This window comes from Coenobita brevimanus, chromosome 6 (assembly GCF_032717465.1).
Source record: "Coenobita brevimanus isolate Jiangsu-jjx chromosome 6, ASM3271746v2, whole genome shotgun sequence".
Taxonomy (NCBI): domain Eukaryota; kingdom Metazoa; phylum Arthropoda; class Malacostraca; order Decapoda; family Coenobitidae; genus Coenobita; species Coenobita brevimanus.
The window spans coordinates 10,947,676-10,966,317 of record NC_136959.1 but is presented as its reverse complement, the minus strand read 5'-3'; positions in this window follow the sequence as shown (position 1 = coordinate 10,966,317).

Sequence of the window (18,642 nt, the reverse complement as noted above, 5' to 3'; positions counted from 1 at the left end):
GGGCCTGGTAGTGAAAGGGATGAAGAAGAGAGGGAGTCTTTCTGGAATGATGTTGATGAGTGTCTGCAGAGTTTTGGAGCGAATGTGAATGTGGTATTGATGGGAGATCTGAATGCTAGAGTGGGAAATGTAGCAGTTGAAGGTATAGTTGGTATGCATGGTGTGCCTGGAAGAAATGAAAATGGGGAACGAATGATAGCGATGTGTGTTGAGCGAGAGATGGTGATTGGAAATACGCTGTTTGAGAAGAAAGATATTTATAAGTATACATGGGTGAGACAGGAGGGTGGAAGGGTTGTTGATAGAGCTTTGATGGACTATGTGGTTGTGTCTAGGAATGTAATAGGAAGATTGTTGGATGTGAGAGTTCTGAGAGGGGAAGGTGGAGGTATGTCTGACCACTACCTGGTGGAGGGAAAGTTAGAGTAGGTAAGAGATGGGTGAGAGCTAGGAGGGTTAGGTGTGGCAGGGAGGTTTTGAAAGTGAGTGAGTTGGATAAAAGAGAGAAAAAGATAGAATATCAGGAGAAATTGAAAGATGAGTGGAACGCACTGAAAGATCAGGAAAATGGCAGTGTGGAGGAGGAATGGCAGTTGTTTAAGAGTGCTGTGGTGGGGCATGCAGAAGAGGTGTGTGGTGTGAGACGTGTGGGTGGTGGTGTAAGAAAAGGAAGTGAATGGTGGTGCGAGGAAGTAAGTATGGCTGTGGCTGAGAAGAGACGTGCATATGAAGTGTGGCTGCAGAGGAAGGATGAGATGTCATATGAAAGGTATAAGGAAAAGAGGAATAGGGCGAGAAGGGCTGTGCGTGATGCTAAAGTGGCAGCAGATGAGAGGTGGGGTAGGCGGCTGACAGAGAATTTTCAACAGAATAAGAAAATGTTCTGGAAGGAGGTGAAAAGGGTGCGAAAGGGAGAGTCTGGGAAGGAAGAACGAGTAAAAGCAGAGGATGGAAGGATGTTATTTGAGATGGATGCAGTAAGGAAGAGATGGGCAGAGTATTTTGAAAGATTGTTAAATGTAGAGGAGGAAAGAGTGGCTGAGATTGTGGCAGATGGAAGGGTGCAAGGAATAAATGTGTTGGGAGAGTTGAATGATTCTTTGATCACGAAGGAGGAAGTGGAGAAGGCAGTAAAGGAGATGAAAACAGGGAAAGCTGCAGGTATGGATGGGTGTGTTGTGGAATGCCTGAAAGGTGGTGGAGTGACCATTGTTGACTGGTTAGTAAGACTGTTGAATGTGTGCTTTGTGAAAGGTATGGTGTCAGTTGACTGGGCAAGTGCTTGTGTGGTCCCGTTGTATAAAGGCAAGGGTGATAAGTATGAATGTACTAGCTTTAGGGGTATAAGTCTGTTGAGTGTTGTAGGTAAGGTTTATGGTAGAGTGTTAATTATGAGAGTTAGAGAGGGTACAGAGAGAGTGATTGGTGAAGAGCAGTGTGGCTTTAGGAGAGGGAGGGGATGCGTGGATCAGGTGTTTGCGGTGAGACAAGTGTGTGAAAAGTATTTAGCGAAAGGCAAGGATGTGTTTTGGGCATTCATGGATTTAGAGAAAGCGTATGATAGAACTGATAGGGAGGCTTTGTGGACTGTTTTAAGATTGTATGGACTTGATGGTAGGTTACTAAAAGGGGTGAAAAGTTTTTATGTAAATTGTAGAGCGTGTGTAAGAGTGGGAAATGCTGTGAGTGATTGGTTTCCTGTGAAAGTGGGGCTGTGACAGGGATGTGTGATGTCGCCTTGGTTGTTTGATATTTACATGGATGGTGTTGTAAGGGAGGTGAATGCAAGAGTTTTAGGTGGAGGTCTGAGTCTGGTGAATGTTGATGGTGGAGAGTGGAATCTGAAGCAGCTGCTGTTTGCAGATGATACTGCACTTGTGGCTGATTCAGAGGAGAGATTGAGACAGTTGGTAGTGGAGTTTGGAAGGGTGTGTGAAAGGAGGAAATTGAAAGTAAATGAGAATAAGAGTAAAGTGATGAAGTGTACGAGGTTGGTAGATGGTAGGGGGATGAATATAGCTTTGAATGGCGAGTTGCTTGAGGAGGTAGAGTGTTTTAAATATCTAGGGTCACATGTTGCTGTGGATGGAAGAATAGATGCAGAAGTGAAGTTTAAAATAAAAGAAGTAGGAAAGGTGCTGGGAGGAATGAAAAAAGTGTTTAGATGTCGTTCGCTTAGAATGGATGTAAAGAGAAGGTTGTATGAGGGTGTTGTGGTACCGACTGCGTTATATGGGGCTGAAACATGGAATATGGGTGTAGCAGAGAGGAAAAGTTTGAATGTAATGGAGATGAGGTGTCTGAGGAGTATGTGTGGAGTGACGTGTATAGATCGAGTGCGAAATGATGAAGTGCAAAGGAGAACTGGAGTTGTTCGGGAGATGGCTGGTAGAGTTGAGCAGAGGGTGTTGCGATGGTTTGGGCATATGGAGAGAATGGATAATGAGCGATTGGTGAAAAAGATAACCAGATCTGATGTGAGAGATGTAAGGCTGAGAGGAAGACCACGAATAGGATGGATGGACAGTGTGAAGAGAGCTTTGGATGCGAGAGGGATGTCTGTTGAGCAAGGAAGAGTGGCTGTGCATGACAGAAATAAATGGAGAGAAATTGTGAATGAATAAGTGATGACGCAGCCCTGAGGGGATATTCTCCCGCATTTAGTCTGATCAGCTAGTCAGGTCAGGTGCAGGTAAGGGGATGGGTCTGTTATGATGTGGCAGGGGTAAACCAGCTCTGCTGTCGGGCCCTGCTGCGGATGTCAATGATTGCATTGCACAGTTGACCCTTGTGCGGTGTGGTGCGGTGAGGATCTCTCCGTTCTCCCCTTGGGGCTAAGATGCGAATGAATGTGTTTGAATGGATGAGTAAATGGGGAGTGTGTCGTCCTGTCTCGGCTACCTCCCTTTCCTTGGGGGAAGCAGCCTAGGTATATAGATAGATAGATAGTGTTGGCAACGTGCTGATTGGGAATTGATGTCTGTGGGAAGAGTGATTCAGGTAACCTGGAAAAGACGTATTGGCTATGTTTATGCGTGTCAGAGTTTGTATATGTTATCGGTCAATGGACAAGTGCCAACACTACAGAAACATTCTAAAAGGACATATTGTTATTACCCCTTTAGATATCTACCACAGCATGGGTTTCAATCCTTGACTCAGGGTACGCACATCGTAAGTTCACTAACCATCGAACCATTGTAATTTACTCGTATTTGTGCAGTCGGCGCTGGATGACGAGACTTACGTGTAAAAGTGCAAGGGGGCGTTCTGGGTAGTTATCATAAACAAAATTAGTAAGTTTTTGGAGACTGCACCTTTCTTGTCAATATTTCGAAATTTCAAAATAAAATTCAATATTGATATCTTGAATCTCTAAATAATCCTTGAGTCCCCGCCCAAATCTTACTCAGCTCCTTTATGTAGTACTGTATTTGGAAGGGAAGGAGAAATAGACCTTGATTATTAATAATGTGTGCCACCCAATCCGGACATAGACCCGATCGTCCATTTTCTAGGTTCCAAAAGTCTTTCTCCATACCACGTTCGTACCTTCGTATGTCGTCATTTTGGCGCCAATGCGAAAGATTTATACTGAACAGATGCTGGAGATGTCTTATTTATGGCTGGTATGAGGGGTGTATTTTGTGACATGTCGGCCGGTCCTGTGCAAGATCACTTTGCCATCTACATCTCATTGGATCATATCAGGTCCACCGCAGAACCGGATCTTTTCAATAGAGTGAGAGCAAGAGCCAAAAATTACCCTTCTCCGTGCTGATAAAACATGAACGGCGAAGGAGTGTCTCTAGGAGGAATGGTGCATGTGAAATTCAGCGTCTTGGAATGATATTGTTAGTGTGTGTTAGAGTCTACATATGGCCTCGGTAGAACGGGCAGGTGTGAACATATGTAAGTATAAGAAAGCACATACTACCAGCACCCAGTTGAAATGTTCGCAACGGGTTCGGTTCGACGCACACGCAGCGGGAGACAAATACGCTGACAATCGAGCCTCTGTTGATCCATAGTTTGGTACAACTAAACACGGAGCATGAAACTGTTTACTGCCGCAGCTAGCGAAGTGTCCCCCCTGTGCCGAGCTGAATATCAAATTATCATAGTTCATTGGAGTCATGGCTCACTAAAAACGCTCACCATTTTCAACGTTTAATGTCAGTCTATAAATAAATGGTAATGCAGAGAGGCAATTACCTATGTCAAAATTCTGGGGATTTAACTGGGTATTATGACTGAACAGAGAGGGAACTGATGTAATGAGGTATACTGACTCAATGGAGAATGAAAGATTAGTGACTAGAATTTGCAGTAATGGAAAAGTTGAAAGAAGAGGAGGTAGGTCAAAAATTAAGTTGGGTGACAACATGGTGGATTATACGAGTATGTCGAAGAGGAGGGACCGGTGCTAAGGAAGGACAGAAACCCATGAGTGTTCTTTCATGGCCGACACCCCCCTCACAGGATGCGGTGTAGACCAAACAGTTAGTGGACAGGAACATTCATAACAAGACACGTTACCCCGAAATGGCCTAGAAACTAATGACTAACAACTTGCAATGAAAGGATATAATTTTCAGTTCCTTAATCCACTGAGCTGCTGAATGTATGGAGATGAGTGCTTGGAGAGTGGTGAGAGTAGGGCGCGTGTGTGTGTGTGTGTGTGTGTGTGTGTGTGTGTGTGTGTGTGTGTGTGTGTGTGTGTGTGTGTGTGTGTGTGTGTGTGTGTGTGTGTGTGTGTGTGTGTAAAACAGTTTTTTTTTTAATGCACGGAAGAAGGAACAAAATCTAGAAGCCCCCCAGTTGTTCCCTCCAAGAAAAAGCAAAAACAAGATAACAGACAGCTAAATTCGAGATTCGCTCATTTTGAGATGCATGTACACATTGCGTTTAAAAGACTGGAGGTCAAAGGTAGCAGGAAATACATACAGAGGAGACAGCTCCAGAGCTGATCTGTTGCATACATGAAGGACTGAGAGTAACGATTAACGCTTGCATTAGAAAGTTGGACAGAAATGAGATGAGTGTTTCCTAGGGAAATGTACAATGGTGGAGGGTGCGCTGGGAGTTGAGTTTGTGTTAGGTGTGTAGTGATTGAGGGTGGGGGTCGTGGGATATAAGTGCCAGATATCTTATGTGATTTGGTGTGTAAGATAAGTCTAAAGAAAAGTGAAAGAAATTGTGGATACCTAAGTAGGATTAAATTCGTTCCATCAATAAATGTCTGTTTCCACTTTGAGTCTTTAAAAATCCCCATCATACTGGATCTGAAATTTATTTTTATTCTGGGAAACCTTGGTTAACCTCTTTTTCTGGAAGCTCAAGGGATTAAGACAACCATAATTATCAGGTATATTTAAAGAATGGCTTACTGAAGTCTATTATTTAAGGCTATTTACATGTTTCAAGAGAGTTAAGAACGAACTGTTAACAATTATAATACATAGCAGCACATTATTTAAACAATGAGCGTAGGCGGCCGAAAGTGAGCAGCAAAAATAAAAAAGGTGAGGAGTTAATACGGGAGGCTTATCGGAAAGTTGACGTAGATTGGTTATTATTATTATCTTCCATTTGCTTTCTTTTCTTCTTTTTTTTTTTTTTGCATTCACCCTGGACTGATACAGAAAATTTGATGTTAAAAGACTAGAATTCATATGCATACAGTTTACTGTTTACACTTATACCTTTCTCCATGTTCTGTTCTAAGATACGAGAATTATTCCGTAATCTCAGTCCTTCATGCACAAAACTGTTCAGTTCAAGTAGAACTCCCTTTTCTCAAGCTTCTTTTCCTCTCCACATTCCTATCCTTTGGTTCTTTCTTGTAATAATTCTGAACGAAGCTCACGTCATCCTGCTTTCATTAAGGTCGGGTCGCCTTGTTGGGTAAGAATGGTTCATGTAGTTATTATATCCACGAAAGTACTTAACTCTCTTAGTAATAGCCAAGATGATTGTACACACACACACACACACACACACCAGTACCCATTTATCTTCCCCTTCCCCTCGCCCTCTTACAGATAACTGCCCCCCTGAGCCTCACACTTCCAACACATAAAGACTTTACGGGAGATAACAGGTCCTAGGGGTGCCTATGATAACTTAAGGCCTGGAGGTGGCCATAGTGGAGCCCCTTCATGGTTCCCTGTGTGGCCCACCTCTCACCATTTCATCTAACCATAACTGACTCCACACTGGGAAATAGGCTGGTGTTATTTACTGAAGGAGAGAGGGGCTATGAGAGAGAAGACTGACAATAGAGGGATGTATAAAGCGAGGGAGTAGAAACGACATTTTGACGGAAGGAAAGTTTTATGGAGCAACAGGATGATTTAGTGCAGTAAATATACAATTTGTGATAACTTGAAGCTTTTTTTTTTAATGTTTGTACGTCATCTAGCTTATACTATTATGTGTATGGGTACTTCTAAGGGCAATATCAAAGCCTGCTTCCCTGAACTTCTGCTAACCTTTATCGCCGGTCTTTGTGTAGTTAAAGTGAATTATAAAAGTATAAGCCATTGAATATACTGCCCTTCAACTTCTAGGATGCTGTTAAGAAGAAAAATATACCTGAATTATGTTAACGTGAATTATAGACACAAAAAATGAGTGCCCTGTTTTTGGAAATGTAAGAAGTTTTATAACACTTGCCTTCACATTTACCCTTTTCTTTATCGGTTTTCCCATTTCTTACCTTGTAGAATTCACATCTCACTCCTGTTGCATGGAAAACTCTCTCCTTTTATTCTACACAATTTTCCACTCACCACTTCCATCCTAACAGCCTACCCTACACTTCATGGTCACTTTTCTCTCTCCAGTGCTTCCGTCTCTCAAATCACTCTCCCTCCGGTTTTTCCCTCTCCACGTGTACACCACTATGGTTTCCACATTCTTCCTTTCCATCTTTTACACACACCTAACTGGTAGCTCCATTATCTAATTCTTTCTTCATTTTCCACCTTACATCAACTCCTTTACTATTGAGGTATATGAGAGAGGGGGGTGTGAGTTAGGAGCAGGGCAGTGAAATGGCGGGGGACAGGACGACGTGGAGGCGATTTGTTTGTGGCCACCCCAAACGGGATTGAGGAGTCTGGCAATAGATAGATAGATAGAGACCTACTGTCTTTCCACACATCCTGTTTCTCTCAACTTGTCCGTTTCCCTGCCTCGTCCCACTGGTTGTTTACCTTCCTCTCGACCACCCCTGTCATTACGACCAGTCTCACCCTCGCACTACTAAACCAATGGGACGTTACGCCACGCCAAGACCAGACCAATGAATGCTTACCAAATAAACATCCCTGTGCCTTGTGGGCCCACGGCCAGCCTGTAATTTTACCCCTTGTTTTGGTATCATCTCGCACATCCAATCAATTTCCTAATTATACGAACTTAAAGCCACACACACCAGGTCATTCAGAATTGTAGCCACGGAAACACCACCATGCCTTGCCAGAACAACTCATCTCCACTCCCTCCTGCCAGTCCATGATGTCCTTCGATCTCCCAGGCAAGGTTTATATTGGAGTGGAAGTAACCTACGAATATAATGCCAGCCATGAGAAAACAGCAAGAATTATCCTGTGTGTGTGTGTGTGTGTGTGTGTGTGTGTGTGTGTGTGTGTGTGTGTGTGTGTGTGTGTGTGTGTGTGTGTGTGTGTGTGTGTGTGTGTGTGTGTGTGTGTGTGTGCCGCACCCCTGCACGCCCTGATACTCGGATCTGATTCACTTGCCTTTCTGTTGACTAAGTTCTACTTTTGATTATATAGTAGGCCACTTTGTTGAATGGCAGTAAATCAGGTGCAGCTGAATTACACAGGCAGCGTAGCGACATTTTTATAATTACATTTACTGCATTTCCATTCACAGCTGGGGAATTTTACAGTTGGCCTGAAATTAGATATGTTGATGTATTGCAGGGTTAATGAAATGTGAAAAGTGTGTTTTATACCGCCCATGCCATGTAATAGTTCATTCAACAACATAAGTGCCTGACTGAATAGCCAAATGCCAGGCGTGATGGGATAATAGTTCCATTGTTTGTGAATATAAATTTTCATTAAACTATACTTATGGCAGCCATATTTTGCCAGATCAATTTTGCTATTTATATATTCAACCCCATCGATATGATGTCGTCTTTTTCAGTTTATATTTGCTATCTGAAAACTATTTTTTCTTGTAGCGAGATACAGGTTGAGTATAGCTTTCATTAGCTCTTTTTCTGAAAACTACCGTGGTCTCCTAAGCTGAATAGTATCGTCTGATATTACATGAGAATATAATGAGAATAGTGACTTCTAACTGTAAATAATTTAAGTAACATAAGGGATGAAAATGAAAGGATTAAATTGATATAGAACATAAAATCACAGAATCACCAACACACAAGCTCGTCAGGCTATACCGGAGTCAATCCCCTCCACCTATTTCCCCCCAGGGACCTGTATCTGCACTGACCAACTTTCTCCTTTTTTTTCACCCTCATGGACCTGCTTTTCCCTAAGGACCTATTATCACCCTGGACCTATATTCTCCATATGAATCTATTTCCTTATGGACCTAGCGTCCCCACAGACCTATCTTTCTCTATGGAACAATATTCAGTATAGATTTATTTTCCCCAAAGATTCTACTTTCCCACATGAGCCTATATTCTACCGTGAACTTACTCTCCATCATGGACCTGTAGTTCACCATGGACCTTCATCACGCAACAATGTTCTATCCCTTTATTACCAGCATTCTCACCACCAACACCATCATTTTGTCACTACTCATACACATGACCATCAACTGTCTACTCTTCCCACAGTCACAAGATCAGCGTCACCACCTTCTTATCACCGTCTCATCGTGTTACTGTCACCAGCATTTTTCCCATTACCCTTACCACCCTAAATATGCAACAGGAACGTAAGTTATATAAGCCACAGGAGTATTCGGAACAAATTGTATCTTTATTTATGCCTATTTATTAAAGAGGAAAATAATGCATTGTGTCTAAATTCTACGGTACGAAAGCTTAAACCTGGGAGTGACTGAGATGAAGTTGGGCAGATCCTGGGTTATAGTAGCCACTCACCACACCTACTCGTTACTACTCACTACACTAACCACACCATCCCACCACTGGTCACCACACCATCCCACCTCTGCTCACCACATTCTCTCACTACACCCTAAACCAACACACCTTCACCACTTTTACCACATCTTTTCATTGCACATCTTCGCCACACCATCTCACCACACCCTAAAATCTCAAAGCTTCACCACATCCTCTTATCACCCCCGCTCACAACATCCTCGAACCAATCCACTCACCACAGCATTTCACCACACCCTCTCACCACACTCTCATCACATTTTCACCACACCTTCTCACCACATTCTCATTATATCCACACTACACCTTCACCATACTCTTTCTTCACACCCTCTCACTTCAGCCACTCCCTGCACCTCACCACACCCTCTCCATTCTGTCCTGAAGGCTTGTCTCATTCGTCTCATAAACGCTGTCTTACCGTCTGCCTTGTAACTCACTCCGCCTTCTCATACTCGCTCATTTTCGCATTCTACCTCACTTTTTTTTAGTTTCTATAAACACCTTAAAGCCACCTTTGCTCTCCTTTATATTTCCTCAAAATTTTCTGTTACTATATCTTTTTCATTATTCACCACCGGCCCACACATTCTGGGTAACGTCGTCAGTGAAGGCCAGGCAGGAATGTGCACAATGAAGACTGAGATAAATTTGCACAGATGGTGAAAAACTTATCATCTACACAGCAGCAGTGATCCTTGTTCTCAGTCTGACAATAATATGATGATAACTTGTGTGTGTAATTCACCGGGTCGGACAGGATCACTTGCTGGTCGTGATGATCAGCTTTTACCCTCCCGGAAGGGAGCTGAGAGCTCATATAGTCCGATCTAAGGGCAAGGCTGTGACCTTCACACACGCACACACCCGTCCCCTTGCTCAAGGGGGACAGTAACCACCCACTTCGTCAGTGAAACTTTTCGCAACCTGAGCGAGGCGCGAACTCCCGTCTACCAGATGGCAAGCGAGAACGTTACCACTGCGCCAGAGAGCGGTATGTGTGTGTGAGAGAGAGAGAGAGAGAGAGAGAGAGAGAGAGAGAGAGAGAGAGAGAGAGAGAGAGATTGATTCTGTGGTACTTAATTTCATATAAACGCCGATACAAAATTTTGCAGATAATCTTTACTATATACTTTTCCTTTCACTTTATTATCACAGGTCTAATATTGCGCATATATGGTTGATAAATATTCATGCTGATGCTTGCTATTTGGCTTCTGTACGACCTATTATAACCATTGACTTGGACATATGAATGAAGGAAACGGAGACTTGTGAGTATAATCCCGTTTAAGTATACTGGATTAATTAAGGGACGCACGATATTCGCTTAGAGTTACCGTATGACTGAAGTGGGTCTATAACTAAGGAAGAAATGGCTTATTTTCGTTGAGGGTACAGTGAGGAGATATACACGATTTTTTCTCCATAACTAAAGAAAAGTTTATGTAAGTGGAGCTAGTTTGAAAAATGTGGTTTAGTGATCACATATTAGTCGTTTTTTCAATGCAATGCGTGATAATGTTTTTAAAGTTTCAGAAGTACTGCATCTAACAATACCAGAAAGTTATGAAAATGAGACTGGTTGTATTAATTTTATCGTAGGACAAAGCAAATGAGATTTAAGTGTCAATGTGAACAGCAAAGCCTGTTAGTCTAATGCCACGGGGAGATGCTGTGAAAGTCATTTTCTTTATCAAAGAGATTGGACAATTTTAATATGGCCACAAAATTATAGTACATCGGTGTCTAATTTAAGGGGGATAACCGAATCAAAAGGAACATGGTGTCATATTTCAAGGAAGATTAGGGGAAAAAGTATGAGTACAGAGAATTTACACACACACACACACACACACACACACACACACACACACACACACACACACACACACCGTAACCCCGCCTCTCACGTAAATCACACCATAGTTATTCCTTCCACAAGTAACACAAGCTCACTCTGACAGTTTCTCCCTCCAAAATCTACACAGCATCATAGGATCTACCCAGTTGTTCTGAGGGATCTCTCTTAGCTGAATAAATTTGTCTGGTGGTGGCGGTATAAATTTATAAAGGATCTTACTATACTGAACAGGTGAAGCCATAACTATCCTCTTTAATATCGGCGTTTGATGCTTGTTGCTGGCCAAGGCTTTGTTACACAGTGGCAGTGCGGAACCTTCGAAAAGTAATGTGTGTGTGTGTGTGTGTGTGTGTGTGTGTGTGTGTGTGTGCGTGTGTGTGTGTGTGTGTGTGTGCGTGTGTGTGCGTGTGTGTGTGTGTGTGTGTGTAGTGTGGTTTGTCTTATTTATACCGTTTTTTGCCTCCTCACTTTTCTCCTCCTCCTCCTCCTTATCCTCCCACTGTGCTTCCCTCACTTTCTTCACTCTGACTCTCTTTCCCTCTCTCATTTTTCACTCTCACCCACTTCCCTCGCCCTCCCCGCTTCCCTCTTTCCCCTCTCCTCTTTCATCCTCGCAGTTTTCACCCTGTTTCTTTTCCCCAACCCCCTCCTTCACTCTCATATGACTTTTCCCCTTCCTGCCATTTCTGAGATTTTTTTTTTTTTTAAGCTCATTTCTTTTCCATTACATTTTTGTCATCTCATCCCACACAGACTTTTTTCCTTTTATCCTTTCTTCATCCCATTCTATAGTGCCTTCATTTTTCTCTCTCTTTACCATGCTTTATACTATTATTTCCTTCGATTTCACTTCTCCTCAAATTCTTCCTCTTTCCTTTTCTTTCGCCTGTTCACTTACCCCCTCCCCCCTCTCACTCTGTCTCTGTCTGTCTGTCTGTCTGTCTGTCTGTCTGTCTGTCTCTCTCTCTCTCTCTCTCTCTCTCTCTCTCTCTCTCTCTCTCTCTCTCTCTCTCTCTTCCCACATCTATACTTTCGTCACTGATATTGCATTTTTATCCTCAGTATTTTCCCTTCCTCTTACAGTTTCAGTCCCGTGTTCTACCACAATTTTCCTTTACTTGTTCCCCTCTATTCTGGTCATTGCCTCTCTCCATCCTCTCTCTTTCATATTCCTCCAACCCCACCCTCATCCTCTCAGTTGATATTCCTTCTCTTATCCTCATACCTCTTCTTCTTCTTCACTTCTATAATGATATAATAAATTTGAATGAAGACAACTAAGTTAAAAAGTAATATATTGATGTGAAACCACTTACGAAGCCTCGCTCGAGGAAGCACTTTGCATGTGAAAAACCTTTGGGATATACAGAGAAACACTTTACAGGAGTTCGCTTGAAAAGCACCTTGAGTGTGAAACTCCTTAGGATATTACTGACTGATGGGGATACTCCTAGAGAGGCTCCCACACTAACAGGTTCAGTAGTTGTAGATAGATTCGGAACCTTTGGGGGCTTCGCTAATGTAAAGCACAATAATTTGCGAAATACCTTGTGTGTTAAAATCCTTAGGCGTTACTGGCTGACCGGGCCACTAAAAAAGATGCTCCTGCCTTTAGAAAGAGAGAGGAACGAGACAGCAAAGCAACTGGACATTGACATAACACGAACAATACAAAGACGTAAATCAAATCAGTTAGAGAATGAACAGGTAAAACAGTCCTGGATAGATGCGAGACTGTATAAGGCCTTGATAAAGTGAAGTGCCATGTGAATCCTCCCTAGAATGAAGCATGTTGTGTATGGAAACCCTTAGGAAGCTACAATGAGGCACCATATGAGGCTTCGCTACAGAAAAGTACTTACAGTGTGAAGGACTGTCTGGGCCGCTCCTAGAGATGCTTCTTTATTTAAAAAGGACACTGTAAAGAAAAAGATAGCCAGAAGAAAAAGAAAGGGGTATACTTGCTATGATGATATATGAACGAAAAAAAGCAAAGCATACTCGCCATCAAACTACAGGAAACACGGTACACAGGAATAAAAGAGGAATGAACAGATGATAGTGAGAGAAAAAAAAAAGCAATATTAACCAAAGTTGAAGGAAAGCAATACAGAAGAATCGAATTGAATGAAGTAATGAGGAAACCTGGAGAGAGGACATGATATAATGAAGGCGTCTGGAGAGAGAGAGAGAAAAAAAAAAATATGAGAACTGATATAGCCTATGAATGTGGTAATCATCAAGGGACATATGAGAGAGTTGTGTCATAGGAAAATAAAAGGAAAATGGAAAAAAAATTGAGGGAAAAAAAATGAGACAATGGATGGGTAAGAGACGGAAGGATGATGAAAATTAGAGAAGGACAATAAGAAATGAAAAAATGAATGAGAAGAGAACCGAAAATGAGAGAGAGAGAGAGAGAGAGAGAGAGAGAGAGAGAGAGAGAGACCAAAGGTGACTGCGTCTTGGGTTGTTGGAGAAAAGAAGCAAATCAAAAACAAGGCTGAGATACAAGGTGGGAGAGAATATAAAGAGTGCTTGGGTGTCCAGGAAGAAGAAACTGATAGAGAGTGAAGATAATAACGCACTAGATTTTCCTTAGTCGTAGTTAAACCTCTCAGGATCTGACCTCAGGCATTATAACACAAATACATCGTTACATTATATTTCTTTCCCCCTTGGTTTAGTTGTCAGCTGTATGATCAAATATAACTGAAGGAAGTTGGAAATGAGAACTGCAGGAGGTGGAGAGGAGGAAGGTGGGAGTTTGGAAGCCTGGTGGATGGAGGAAAAAGAAGAGAGAAAGGATGGAGGACAGTAAAGTGCTGATGGGCAATTCTGCAGTATCCTTCGTCCCAGTCTTTCATGCATGCAAGGGGCCAACGCTGGAACTGTCTTCCTCTGTCTGTATTTCCTACTGCCTATGATCTCCAGTCTTTGAATGCAGTGTGTCCAGGCATCTCGAAATGAACGAATCTTGAATTTTGCTCTCTGTTATCTTGTTTTTGTTTTTTTCTCGGAAGAAACAGTTTGCAAGCTCCTGATCTTTGGTTTCTTCCACCTCGCATTAAAAAAATAATTGGATTTCACCACTGATAGAACATTCAGCATCATGTATCGAAATTCCTGGAGCCAAACACATCATCATAAAATAAAATGCAGTTAATTTTGCCCTCCTTTAGAAAAAAAATATGAAGAAGGAAGTAACATTTCTAACAACTTCTTATGATTTAACTGAATTTGCTTGAATTCTTTAGTATACCATTGATTATTTGTTTTTGTTTTTATTTATTACATTTACTTATTCCTTATAGACGTTCATACTGATGGACAGAGCAATGTATAACTTAAATGGCAGACTGAAAGGCAAATCAGTAGATATTTTGGTCAGTTTTAGTAAACAGTCTTACGATATTACCATGGAAAAAAAAATATCTAGACTGATATTCACTGCACAAAATGGTATGAGCAAAGAAAGAATATTATTTTAAACGAACAGATAAAAAAACATTCAGTAAGGCGATCAAAATGCATGAAAAGAAATCCATATCAGTCATTTCACAGGGCCACAGTAGAAACCATCCATGATATTGGTCTCCAACTTATAAAGGTCATTCCACTGAACCTCTCTCTCTCTCTCTCTCTCTCTCTCTCTCTCTCTCTCTCTCTCTCTCTCTCTCTCTCTCTCTCTCTCTCTCTCTCTCTCTTTCGAAATTTCCCCAAGTTGGGAAAACATCACGTCTTCAATGGTAATTGGGTTTTAGTGCCTTGGTCCTTGGCGAGTGGGCGAGAACGACGGGGGTGTGCGGGCTGGGGGTTGGAAGGTTGTAGGACGATGCAAGGTGAAGGAAAAAAGGCTGTGAGTAACATAACATGATACGGTGCGGTTCTGCAAGGAAAGAAGAGGCAGTATGAGAGAAAGTAATATAGACGGTGAGAGGGTGCTATCAAACTGGGCAGCATATCTAGTGCTAGACGAGGAACTGAGGGAGGGGTAATGGTAGAGCAATGGTAGAGCAGGAAATAAGATCAATGCAATAGTGAGAAATGGGGAAAAGAAGGGACCGACTGTAAAGGTAAAAATAAATGTGTGATAGTAGGAGGTAGGCAGAAATTCCATTACCACCACCGGTATCTTCTAATAAGTAATATGTTAAACGAGTCTTTAGATGCAGTCTGTGTTGCTGCAGGTTATTGTATACGTCACTAGAATAGGGCAGTGGGGTTGACTTCCAGGTCCTGTTAAGACTTAAAATCGTTTCAACAGTAATACCACTGCAGAAAGAGTATTATGCTGCATTCCATGCTGTATGGTTCTTCAATATTCAATGCGTTTTCTGTTAACAGGAGAGGAAGACTACGCAGATTTTTACAGTCCACCGCATCTCTCCTTTCAAAGCTTTACAACTATGAAATCTTCCCACAATGGCTTGGGTCGTATTGATAAGAGGTGGGGTACATGTGAAACAGTTGCTCGTGTGTGTGTGTGTGTGTGTGTGTGTGTGTGTGTGTGTGTGTGTGTGTGTGTGTGTGTGTGTGTGTGTGTGTGTAGTTAGGAATCTACAGCTTCTCCCAAAATACGACCCTTTAGTTGATTTACCTCCAGGCACTTTCTTTCTGCTTGGTGGACAGGGACACGGACCTTAGGAGAGGTGTCCATCATATCCGCCGGCCCGAGAAAAATAGAGCCTTGTTAATCTCACTTGTTAAGATAGCGTGCTGCCACTGAACCACTGGTGCTGCGTTTCTAGGACAGTGTATTGTTTACAGAAGAGAGTGAAACAACGGTGTTCTGCCATTCATCAATATGTACTGACCCACAAGGTGTAGGATGGCTGGCTTTTCGGTTACACTCTTGCCCCTTCGTTGCAATACCCAGGGTATACCCTGTCTTGCAACACGCAGACTTATCTAACACAGTGCACTGGCTTTCTCTTTCTCTCCTCATCAGAAATTCTCTCTCTTCAAGGCTGAAGTGGGGTGAAGAACATGTCTCTGAAAATATCTGCAGTGCAATCTTTCATTTCCACCATCGCCTTCCTGTTGTGTATTCTTAATTCTCTCCTTTACAATCATCTCTGCCTGTATACCTCGTTCTCTTCGCTTCCTTATTCTTTCTTCCTCTTGACCTCTTCTTAAATATTCTCTCCCTTCTTTCTTTTTATTCCCTCCCTTCTTCTCTGCAGATCAATGTTCTCTCTTCTACATTCTTTTACTTTTCCATTCCCTCTTCATATCCTACTCACCGCTAAGGGCATAGGCTGGTCTTCTCTGACTACAATGATCTGGACTATGAAAGTCTGGCCTTAGTCTCCCACTCACACTCCAGGCTCCTCTTCTAGGCTCACCACCTCCGAGAACAATGTCTGGTTGTTACCTATCTATCTATCTATTGCCAGACGCCTCAATCCCGTTTGGGGTGGCCACAAACAAATCGCCTCCAAGTCGCCCTGTCCCCCGCCATTTCACTCCCCTGCTCCCAACTCACCCCCCCCTCTCTCATATACCTCTCCACCCCATCCCTCCATCTCATCCTCGGCCTCCCCCTCCCACATCCCCCTTCCACCTCACTCACATACACTCTCTTCGTCAGTCTTTCACCCTCCATCCTCTCCACATGGCCAAACCACCTCAGTGTGTTCCTCATAACGCTTCTTATCACATCCACATCCACACCACAACGCTCCTTTATATCCTCATTCGTCAGCCTCTCCCTCCATGTGACTCCACGGGATTCTCTTAAATAACTCATTTCCACTGCTCTCACTCTTGACTTGTGTCCTTCCAACAACGTCCAAGCTTCACTTCCGTACGTTAGAGTTGGTATCACAATACTGTCATGTAGTAACTTTTTCACTTCCATGCTCACTTCCCTGTTTCATATCACTGCTTTCAAAGAACCAGCAACCTTTCTTCCCTGCTGTACCCTTTCAAGCACTTCACCCTCCAAACCTCCATCCTTACTCATCACACTACCCAAGTACTTAAATGTACTCACATTTTCCAATTCCTCACCATCCAACCTCGCTGTACATTCACTGACTTAACCTCTCTCAAAGACCATCACTTTACTCTTCCCTACATTTACCTTTAGATTCCGTTTCTTACACACTCTCTCAAACTCATCCACCAAGCCTTGCAGCTCCCCTTCGTCTTCACTCAACAACAGAGTATCATCTGCAAACAACAGTACAGGAAGTTTCCAAACACTATCCTCTCTCACCAGGGCCACTCCAACATCCACTACCCTGCCTTGTACCTCTTTTATTACCCCATCCATGTACAGATTGAACAACCATGGAGACATGACACATTCCTGTTTCAAACCAACTTTCAAAGAGAAAAATTCAATCAGTTCACCATCCACACGCACTGCAGCCTTCGCACCATCGTACATATTCTTCACAGCATTCAACAACTTCCCATCTACTCCATATATTCTTAACACTTTCCATAATCCTTGTCTATCCACCCTGTCATATGCTTTCTCCAAATCCATGAAAGCCGCATACAACTTCTTTCCCTTCTCTAGAAACTTTTCCACTAAAGATCTAAGAATGAATAACTGATCTACACAACCTCTTCCCTTCCTAAAGCCTCCCTGTTCTACTCCAACTAATTTCTCTGTTCTTTCTCTAACTCTGTCAATAAGTATCCTACCATACACTTTTCCTATTATACTAAGAAGACAAATGCCCCTATGATTACCACACACTTCTTTTTTCCCTTTTCCTTTGTACAAGGGAATAATTTTACCTGACTTCCAATCCTCCGGGACTCTCCCTTCTTCCCAGGCCAATCTGCACATCTTCCACATCCATTCTACTACTATCTCTCTCCCATGCTTCAGCATTTCACCACACACTCCATCAATTCCCGAGTCTTTCCCCGATTTAACTTTCTTCATTGCTTCCACAACTTCTATCCTACTGATTTCTTCCTGTCTTCTCACCTCCCTCCTTCTCCCAGCCATTCCCCAGCCACTTATACTCGCATTACTTCCATCCTTTATTATTACACCCGAGGGAGGTAGTGTGAAAGAGTACGCATAATGCTCTGAGCCATGCACACAGGAAGAAGCTTGCGTGTGGAGATGGGAGGTGGAAGGATGTCTGTGTATGTGTGAATGAGGTAGACTTCTAACCACATGAAGGGATAAGGACAAGTAGTATATGTGTAACTCTTGACTGGTATGAAATTACTCATTGCATCTGAGTCGTGTAAAGTTAAGATTATTCAACGAAATTGGCTGAGGTGGTGTCAGACACTAAAAATAAACAGGAATGTATGCAGGTAGAATAAAAAATTACAAATGAGTCAGGATAAAGTCGAAAGATATTATTAAGTGGTGTAGTGGTATGCTGCCTGGCACTCACCTTCGTCCCGGGTTCGATTCTCAGCATATTGGTAATATATCAGAGGATATTGTTAAGCGTAAGACTGCCTCTGGAACACTGCAGTGAACAGAGTGTTTTACCCTACGCAAGAAGAGGTTGACCATAAACGAAGTTGAAAATAAAATATTTAATAGCATATGCAAGCAGCAACGCCCATCCATTTTGCCTGGAAAGGGTTTGCTAGAAATTCGCTAATATCCAAACTGAGAATCACGACGAGGTTATAACTCTCAAGTAAG